A 9,302-nucleotide genomic window follows, 5' to 3' on the forward strand; every position below is an offset into this window, starting at 1 on the left:
GGGATTGTCTGGAGACATATATACAATCTCCCAGTCAGCGGCCCATCGCTGCACCAAGCAGCTGACGGATGCCATGTATCAGAGGGCAGATCAGTATCGCACTGATCGGGCCAGTCAGGTCGAGAGGGTGACAGGTTTCAGGGCCATCACTGCATTCCCTCAGGTTCAGGGGGTTATTGACTGCACACATGTGGCTATCAAGGCTCCCGAAAAGCAGCCAGGAGCCTTCGTGAACAGGAAGGGTTTTCACTCGCTGAATGTTCAATTAGTCTGCGACCACCCAGAGGCAAAGGACACCTACAGCTACTGCCACTGTCATGTGACCACAAGGACGACCATTGAACAGGGCATAGGTCTTCTGAAAATAAGGTTTGGATGCCTGGATAGATCTGGGGGAGCCCTGAAATACGCCCAGTCAAGGGTCTCACATATTGTGATGGTATGCTCTGCTCTGCACAACCTGGCGCTTCAGAGGGGAGTAGCATTGGAGAAAGATGACCTCATTGAGAGTGCCATCTCCTCGGAGGAGGAGGAGAAAGAGTTGGAGGAGGGTTGAGAGCAGGCGGCCAATGGAAATGCACCCATGGGACCGATATCAACATTGACATGCATGCCAGGGAGTCACGCGACTCACTCATATGCACACATTTCTCCTGAGAGACCGTTAAACACCCCGGAAATGATTCAGTCGTCTCCATGATATAGCCTTGGTGGCTGTTCGTTAAAGACCCTTACAATCTCACTGACCCCGCCATTACATTAATCCAAGGGCTACATTCACCATTGCCCTCATTCTGTGCACATCTTTTCATGCCCCCAATCTCAAGTGCTCACCATCTGGTGGTGACCCACTGGTGTAGAAATGAACAGACAAACCATTAAAAAATGCATTACAGGACCTTTCATTTTCCACAAACATCTAACACTAGCATTCAGCATACAACTATCACCCAGTGAGACCCTAAGCACTACTAGGTGGATTTCGGTGAACGCTTCAGGTGTTCCTACATTGTGCTCTCTTGGTGTCTGCAATTGATATGGAGGCAGGCTGCTGCCTGTTCTGCTCCAGTGCATGAGATGGCCAAGGAAGATGGCCTCTGGTAGCCTGAGCCCTCGAGGGGCTCATCACATGTTTGATGGGGGGAGGGGGGGCACTTGCATCTGTGCAGGGCCGCCTCTGTCATCGGCGCTTCATGCAGCATTCTTGTCACCACCGTTTTGGATACTGTTGCGGGGGACGACTTACCAGGGGTAAGCAATGGGGTACAGGTATCTGGCACAGAGTCTGTCCCTGTTGCTCAGAAGGGAAGGGGGAAGAGGAGCAGAACATTAGTCATTGGGGACTCCATAGTTAGGGGAACAGATAGGAGGTTCTGTGGGAACGAGAGAGACTCACGGTTGGTATGTTGCCTCCCAGGTGCCAGGGTTCGTGATGTCTCGGATCGTGTTTTTGGGATCCTTAATGGGGAGCGGGAGCAGCCCCAAGTCATGGTCCACATAGGCACCAACGACATAGGTAGGAAGAGAGATGGGGATTTAAGACAGAAATTTAGGGAGCTAGGGTGGAAGCTTAGAGCGAGAACAAACAGAGTTGTTATCTCTGGGTTGTTGCCCGTGCCACGTGATAGCGAAGCGAGGAATAGGGAGAGAGAGGAGTTGAACACGTGGCTGCAGGGATGGTGCAGGAGGGAGGATTTTGGTTTCCTGGATAATTGGGGCTCTTTCTGGGGTAGGTGGGACCTCTACAAACAGGATGGTCTTCACCTGAACCAGAGGGGTACCAATATCCTGGGGGGGAGGTTTGCTAGTGCTCTTCGGGGGGGTTTAAACTAATTCAGCAGGGGAATGGGAACCTAAATTGTAGTGCCAGTGTACAGGATGTTGAGAGTAGTGAGGTCAGGGATATAGTTACAAGGACGCAAGAGGGCACTGGCAAGCAAGAACCTGGTTTAAAGTGTGTCTATTTCAATGCCAGGAGCATCCGGAATAAGGTGGGTGAGCTTGCAGCATGGGTTGGTACCTGGGATCTCGATGTAGTGGCCATTTTGGAGACATGGGTAGAGCAGGGGCAGGAATGGATGTTGCAGATTCCGGGATTTAGATGTTTCAGTAAGAACAGAGAAGATGGTAAAAGAGGGGGGGGGGTGTGGCATTGTTAATCAAGGAGAGTATTACAGCGACAGAAAGGACGTTTGAGGACTCGTCTACTGAGGTAGTATGGGCTGAGGTTAGAAACAGGAGAGGTGAGGTTACCCTGTTGGGAGTCTTTTATAGACCTCCGAATAGTTCCAGAGATGTAGAGGAAAGGATAGCGAAGATGATTCTCGACAGGGGTGAGAGTAACAGGGTAGTTGTTATGGGGGACTTTAACTTTCCAAATATCGACTGGAAATACTATAGTTCGAGTACTTTAGATGGGTCAGTTTTTGTCCAGTGTGTGCAGGAGGGTTTTCTGACACAGTATGTAGACAGGCCAACCAGGGGCGATGCCACATTGGATTTGGTACTGGGAAATGAACCCGGCCAGGTGTTAGATTTAGATGTAGGTGAGCACTTTGGTGATAGTGATCACAATTCGGTTAGGTTTACCTTAGCGATGGGCAGGGACAGGTATATACCGCAGGGCAAGAATTATAACTGGGGGAAAGGAAATTATGATGCGATTAGGCAAGATTTAGGATGCGTAGGATGGGGAAGGAAACTGCAGGGGATGGGAACAATCGAAATGTGGAGCTTATTCAAGGAGCAGCTACTGCGTGTCCTTGATAAGTATGTACCTGTGAGGCAGGGAGGAAGTTGTCGTGCGAGGGAGCCGTGGTTTACTAAAGAAGTTGAAGCGCTTGTCAAGAGGAAGAAGAAGGCTTATGTTAGGATGAGACGTGAAGGCTCAGTTAGGGCGCTTGAGAGCTACAAGCTAGCCAGGAAGGATCTAAAGGGAGAGCTAAGAACAGCAAGGAGAGGACACGAGAAGTCATTGGTGGATCGGATCAGGGAAAACCCTAAGGCTTTCTATCGGTATATCAGGAATAAAAGAATGACTAGAGTTAGATTAGGGCCAATCAAGGATAGTAGTGGGAAGTTGTGTGTGGAATCAGAGGAGATAGGGGAAGTGTTAAATGAATATTTTGCGTCAGTATTTACAGTAGAGAAAGAAAATGTTGTTGAGAATACTGAGATTCAGGCTACGAGGCTAGATGGGATTGAGGTTCACAAGGAGGAGGTGTTAGCAATTTTGGAAGGTGTGAAAATAGATAAGTCCCCTGGGCCAGATGGGATTTATCCTAGGATTCTCTGGGAAGCTAGGGAGGAGATTGCAGAGCCTTTGTCCTTGATCTTTATGTCGTCATTGTCGACAGGAATAGTGCCGGAAGACTGGAGGATTGCAAATGTTGTCCCCTTGTTCAAGAAGGGGAGTAGAGACAGCCCTGGTAATTATAGACCTGTGAGCCTTACTTCGGTTGTGGGTAAAATGTTGGAAAAGGTTATAAGAGACAGGATTTATAATCATCTTGAAAAGAATAAGTACATTAGAGATAGTCAGCACGGTTTTGTGACGGGTAGGTTGTGCCTCACAAACCTTATTGAGTTTTTCGAGAAGGTGACCAAACAGGTGGATGAGGGTAAAGCAGTGGATGTGGTGTATATGGATTTCAGTAAGGCGTTTGATAAGGTTCCCCACGGTAGGCTATTGCAGAAAATATGGAAGTATGGGGTTGAAGGCGATTTAGAGCTTTGGATCAGAAATTGGCTAGCTGAAAGAAGACAGAGGGTGGTGGTTGATGGCAAATGTTCATCCTGGAGTTTAGTTACTAGTGGTGTACCGCAAGGATCTGTTTTGGGGCCACTGCTGTTTGTCATTTTTATAAATGACCTGGAAGAGGGTGTAGAAGGGTGGGTTAGTAAATTTGCAGATGACACTAAGGTCGGTGGAGTTGTGGATAGTGCTGAAGGATGTTGTAGGGTACAGAGAGACATAGATAGGCTGCAGAGCTGGGCTGAGAGATGGCAAATGGAGTTTAATGCGGAAAAGTGTGAGGTGATTCACTTTGGAAGGAGTAACAGGAATGCAGAGTACTGGGCTAATGGGAAGATTCTTGGTAGTGTAGATGAACAGAGAGATCTTGGTGTCCAGGTGCATAAATCCCTGAAGGTTGCTAACCAGGTTAATAGGGTTGTTAAAAAGGCATATGGTGTGTTAGCTTTTATTAGTAGGGGGGTCGAGTTTCGGAGCCACGAGGTCATGCTGCAGCTGTACAAAACTCTGGTGAGACCGCACCTGGAGTATTGCGTGCAGTTCTGGTCACCGCATTATAGGAAGGATGTGGAAGCTATGGAAAGGGTGCAGAGGAGATTTACTAGGATGTTGCCTGGTATGGAGGGAAGGTCTTACGAGGAAAGGCTGAGGGACTTGAGGTTGTTTTCGTTGGAGAGAAGGAGGAGGAGGGGTGACTTAATAGAGACATATAAGATAATCAGAGGGTTAGATAGGGTGGATAGTGAGCGTCTTTTTCCTCGGATGGTGATGGCAAACACGAGGGGACATAGCTTCAAGTTGAGGGGTGATAGATATAGGACAGATGTGAGAGGTAGTTTCTTTACTCAGAGAGTAGTAAGGGCGTGGAACGCCCTGCCTGCAGCAGTAGTAGATTCGCCAACTTTAAGGGCATTTAAGTGGACATTGGATAGACACATGGATGAAAATGGAATAGTGTAGGTCAGATGGTTTCACAGGTCGGCACAACATCGAGGGCCGAAGGGCCTGTACTGCGCTGTAATGTTCTAATTCTAATTCAAAGGGGACATGGATCATTGTCAAGGCAAGGAACACCTTGAGAAGAGCCCCATAGGTTTCAGGCATCTGGTCCTCAACCCTTTCAAGGCCCACCTGCTCTTCCCTGCTTACCTGGATTGGTTGAACACCTGGCAATGGGTGCCAGCCTCTTCCGCTACTGTCATGCAGACCCCCCCGCCTGCCAAGAATGAGGCATATTAATTTTGTCATATGAACATTGATTTTAAACTGTTGCTGAAGTGAAGAAAGGACTTGTTAAAAAAATCACCAGCCACTTGGCTGTAAAAACATTTGTATACTAAGAGACACTGCTTGTGGAGACAAAGAACTATTCCCTGAACCACTTAACCCAAAATGGGCTGTGATCACCAGACATTGAAGGTGAGGACGCTCACATTCCAGGATGACTGCAAAGATGGCAGAATCCACAAACAGGAGTGGTCAAACCCGCTAGTCACATGACTAACCTGCTGGGGAACCTGGGGTTTTTGAATTGTGCCACAGAGAAAGGCAGAAGGCAGTTGAAACTGAAGCTGCAGCAAGGAAGCCTCTCTCTCTCTCTCTCTCTCTCTCTCCCAAGCCACCAGACGCACAGAAGACACGTAAACCTCAAGAGAGAAAAGACTCTGACCTCGAAACAAGTTGAAGCGTGCACTAGGCCCCAACAAATTGCAAGTCTGACCAGCAACCAAAGACTTCACAGCAAACTCAAAGGACAGTAAAATAGAAATCCATCTATTGCCTCAAACTTTTCCCCTTTATTCTTTTCTACTTTTCTGTCTCTATCTGCGTGTGTGTTTATCGCATGTGCATGCTAGCCGGATTACAGTTTAAGATTAATAAACTTCTACCTTTCTTGTTTAAAATCTAAGAAAATCTGTCCGAATTAATTTCTTTGCTATACAATTGGAGCAGTGAACAAGGATTCACTGAGGGGGAATTATAAACACCATGTTTTTAAAATTAAACCCTGTTACAGTTAAACCAGGCAAAGGCTGAGAGGGAACCCCTAGACTCCTTCTCACCTGGTCATAACACCTACCCATTGCACAAAACTCCTGGAGGTTGGCACTGACTTTCTACATCCACTGGGTGGTTTGCTGCATGTGTCTCTCCATGAGGGTGACCATTTTGTCAATGGAGTTTGTCATGCACTCACATGCCAGAGACATGGTGCCACTCATGGCATGGCTGGACTCCTCCATCTTATGCACATGGGAGTGAACAGCCTCTGAGAACTTCAACAGATGTCCACACATTTCACACTGCTGCTCCAGCTTCTGCTGATTTGCTGACAACTCCTGATTCTTGCCATCTGTGTGAAGCTGAGCATCACTGAGCCCTTCTTCAGTCCTCCAATGGGGAGTGGCCACAGCTGTCACTGCCTCCGTCATCTGCTTGTGCGCATGTATGCATTGCTCACCAACTGGTGCCACCCTTTTTAACCAAGTGTCAATGCCCACCAACCTGAGAGTATGTGCACTGGTGGAGGGTGCACTAGACTGATCTGACTCCTCAATGGTGGATCCTCCTCTGAGGTCTCCTATGGGCCTGGAGCCGTTGTCAGTGCCTCATGCATTACTGGGTCTGTGGGAGAGACTCAGTTGTGCTTTCAGCCAACTTCTACTGCCTGTCCTTGATCTGGAGCTTCCAGGATGCATCAAGGTCCACAGAGGTGCCATAGTTAGTACTGGCCAGAAGGACTGATGCCCATATCCATCATGTTACTCGCAATGGGCTCTACATCCTCCTCGCCCTCAGTGACAGGCTGCCCTACTGCAACCCATCCTATTTTCATTGCCTCCTCCTCCATCAGAGTCACTACAGCTATGAATGGCACTCCACCTCCAGTTCCTCTCTGCTCCTGGCATTGTGAGCACTCTTTTCCTGTAACCACACATATGATATAATGCATATCTATATACAGTATCACTTGTCTCTCATAGCCCCCTCAGCTTATCAGCCTATGCCAGCTTCCATGTCCAGAATTGCTGTATTGGGAGGCCTGCTGCAAGCAGCCATTCGGTCTCATCAATGCAGTGATCAACTCTGATTGACCATGGGCCTCCTGTGTGAGGCTACTCTGTGTCTCACTGTAGATGCTGGTCCCTGGTCATGCCCAATGCATCGGTTGGCCACCTCGCCTCACATCTCATGGGTGTCATTTAGGACATGCAGGGCTGTGAGCTTGCTATTCTGAATGCCACTCACCTTGCCAGACCGTATCAGGGGATTGATACGCTTGTGGCACTGCACCCTTGTTCATGCAACCACTCCGCGGCTGTTGACTTCCTCAAGCACCTCCAGCCATGCCTTCTTCGTGAAGCTTGCTGACCTCCTCTTCCATCCACTGGGAGCACCTCTCCCCATTTCCTTGTTGCCTGCAGAAGCACCTCCAGGGAGGCATCATTGAACCTTGTAGCCACCCTAACTTTGACTCCAGCCATTCCACATCATTCCTTGTTCAGCACTCCTCCCAGTGCCCTTTATTTTGTGAGTCTGTTGTGGGTCACAGCGGCGGACCTGGAAGTGGCCTCTGAGCAGCCAATGGAGGAGCCCATCCATGCCATGAGTGCTGCCATGTTTCATGCTTCCTCCATCGAGAGGTTGGCGACCCTCAAGGACTGCTAGATCCCACAAATGCAAGAGAGGTGGAAGATCTGGGATGCCTCCGCCAGTCTTGCTGTTATGGACCCTCGTGTCCTGCAAGTAGAAAGAGGGAGCTAGACATACTTTGCAGAGAGATCAACATGATGGTTCTGCTAGTGACAGCCTCTCGTCCCCTACTGGGGTTTCCTATGTAGCTCATCTCCTGTCAGCTCTCTGGGGAGTTAATGGGGGTGATCTGTGAAAGAAGATAGCCTGTGGCCAAGATGCAGCCATGCATCTGTCAGGATGTGGTGACGCTTAACCTGCTCTGCCAGCGCCATTCTGGTGCCTCCCTCCCCATGTCACACTTACTATTGTGTAGCCACGTGCAATCCCTAAAAAGGAGAGAGGTATTGAGCAGTCACCTTGGCAAAACGAAGGACGGAATTGACCCTGTTGCAGCACTTTACCCATGTTCGGAGGTGACCCCGTGGCTGTTGGCCTCCTCTGCGATCTCCATCCAGGCTTGTTTGGTCAGGCGGGAGGAACTCTTGTCATCATTGGGGAAGAGGACTTCCCGCCTTTCCCTTGCAACCTGGAAGATAATCTCGAGGGAGGCATCATTAAAGCATGGGGCCACCTATGGCACCCTTCTCTGGGGGGTGGGATGGGGGGCTGTCCAGGAGTCCCTACAGTAATGGCTTCACCAGAGAGTGCTGCAAATGAATCCAAAGGCAGCAATGCAAGCAGGGCTGGCAGGGCTTTGAATATGGTGCCAGCACCTGCTCAAGAGTCACCTGACGCCACATTCGGTGCCTCAAGATCTGCCGCTGTCATGCAATTGGCCAGGCCCCAAGCCTCCATTTTGATAATTGGCCGCCCGCCATGTTATCGTGGTGGACCAGCAGCACATGTGATGAGCTGAGGAGGAGACACTTGAATTAGCGGGGACCCAGGACAGCCGCTCAATAGCTGATGGTGAGACTGGAGTCTCGCACAAGAGAGTGAAGAATGTCTTCCATCGACATACAGTTCACTTCTGGAGACCCACAGTCTAACCCACACATGTTTGTGTTCTCTCATGCAGGTCGGCATTCACAGGAGACTCCAGCAGAAGGGGGGCATAATTCAACCTCTGAGGAGAGGACCCTCCGTCACATGACTCTCCAGCATCTTCCACCAATGCAGATACTTTCACCTTGTTGTGTTTCCATTGAGCTTTAGAATTAGGGTCACAAGCTGGTGACAGCACAGCACACGCACACAAGCAGCTGACTGAGGCTAAGGTTGGCGACCCTGAAGGAGAGCCAGATCCCTCAAATGCACACAGACCTGTACACCATCGCCTTGGACATGAGCTCAATGCAGCAGTGGCAAGACGAGAGAAGGACAAGGCCCCTGGAATCTTCTCCAGCTCTTTGTCTGGTCAGCAGGGAGGAGAGACTGGCCTCCAAAGCTAGGGGCTTTCCTCAGGGTGCTCCGAGTGTGAACAGTGGCTCCTCAGCCCCTCAGCCCAGCTGCTAGTGCAGGGGTCACACCTCATAGAAACATTTGTAAAGGTGTAAAGAAACTACTGTTAAGTTCCAGAAAGCTTGTTGTAGGAAGATAATGCTGGAGTTTATATTTACTCAGTTTCACATTTATTTTTTATTATTTATTTAGAGATACAGCACTGAAACAGGCCCTTTGGCCCACCAAATCTGTGCCGACCAAGAACCACCCATTTATACTAACCCTACAGTAATCCCATATTCCCTACCACCTACCTACACTAGGGGCAATTTACAATGGCCAATTTACATATCAGCTGCAAGTCTTTGGCGGTGGGAGGAAACCGGAACACCCAGCGAAAACTCACGCAGTCACAGGGAGAACTTGCAAACTCCGCACAGGCAGTACCCAGAATCGAACCCGGGTCCCT

This window comes from Heterodontus francisci, chromosome 1 (genome assembly GCF_036365525.1).
Source record: "Heterodontus francisci isolate sHetFra1 chromosome 1, sHetFra1.hap1, whole genome shotgun sequence".
In the NCBI taxonomy this organism is placed as follows: Eukaryota; Metazoa; Chordata; class Chondrichthyes; order Heterodontiformes; family Heterodontidae; genus Heterodontus; species Heterodontus francisci.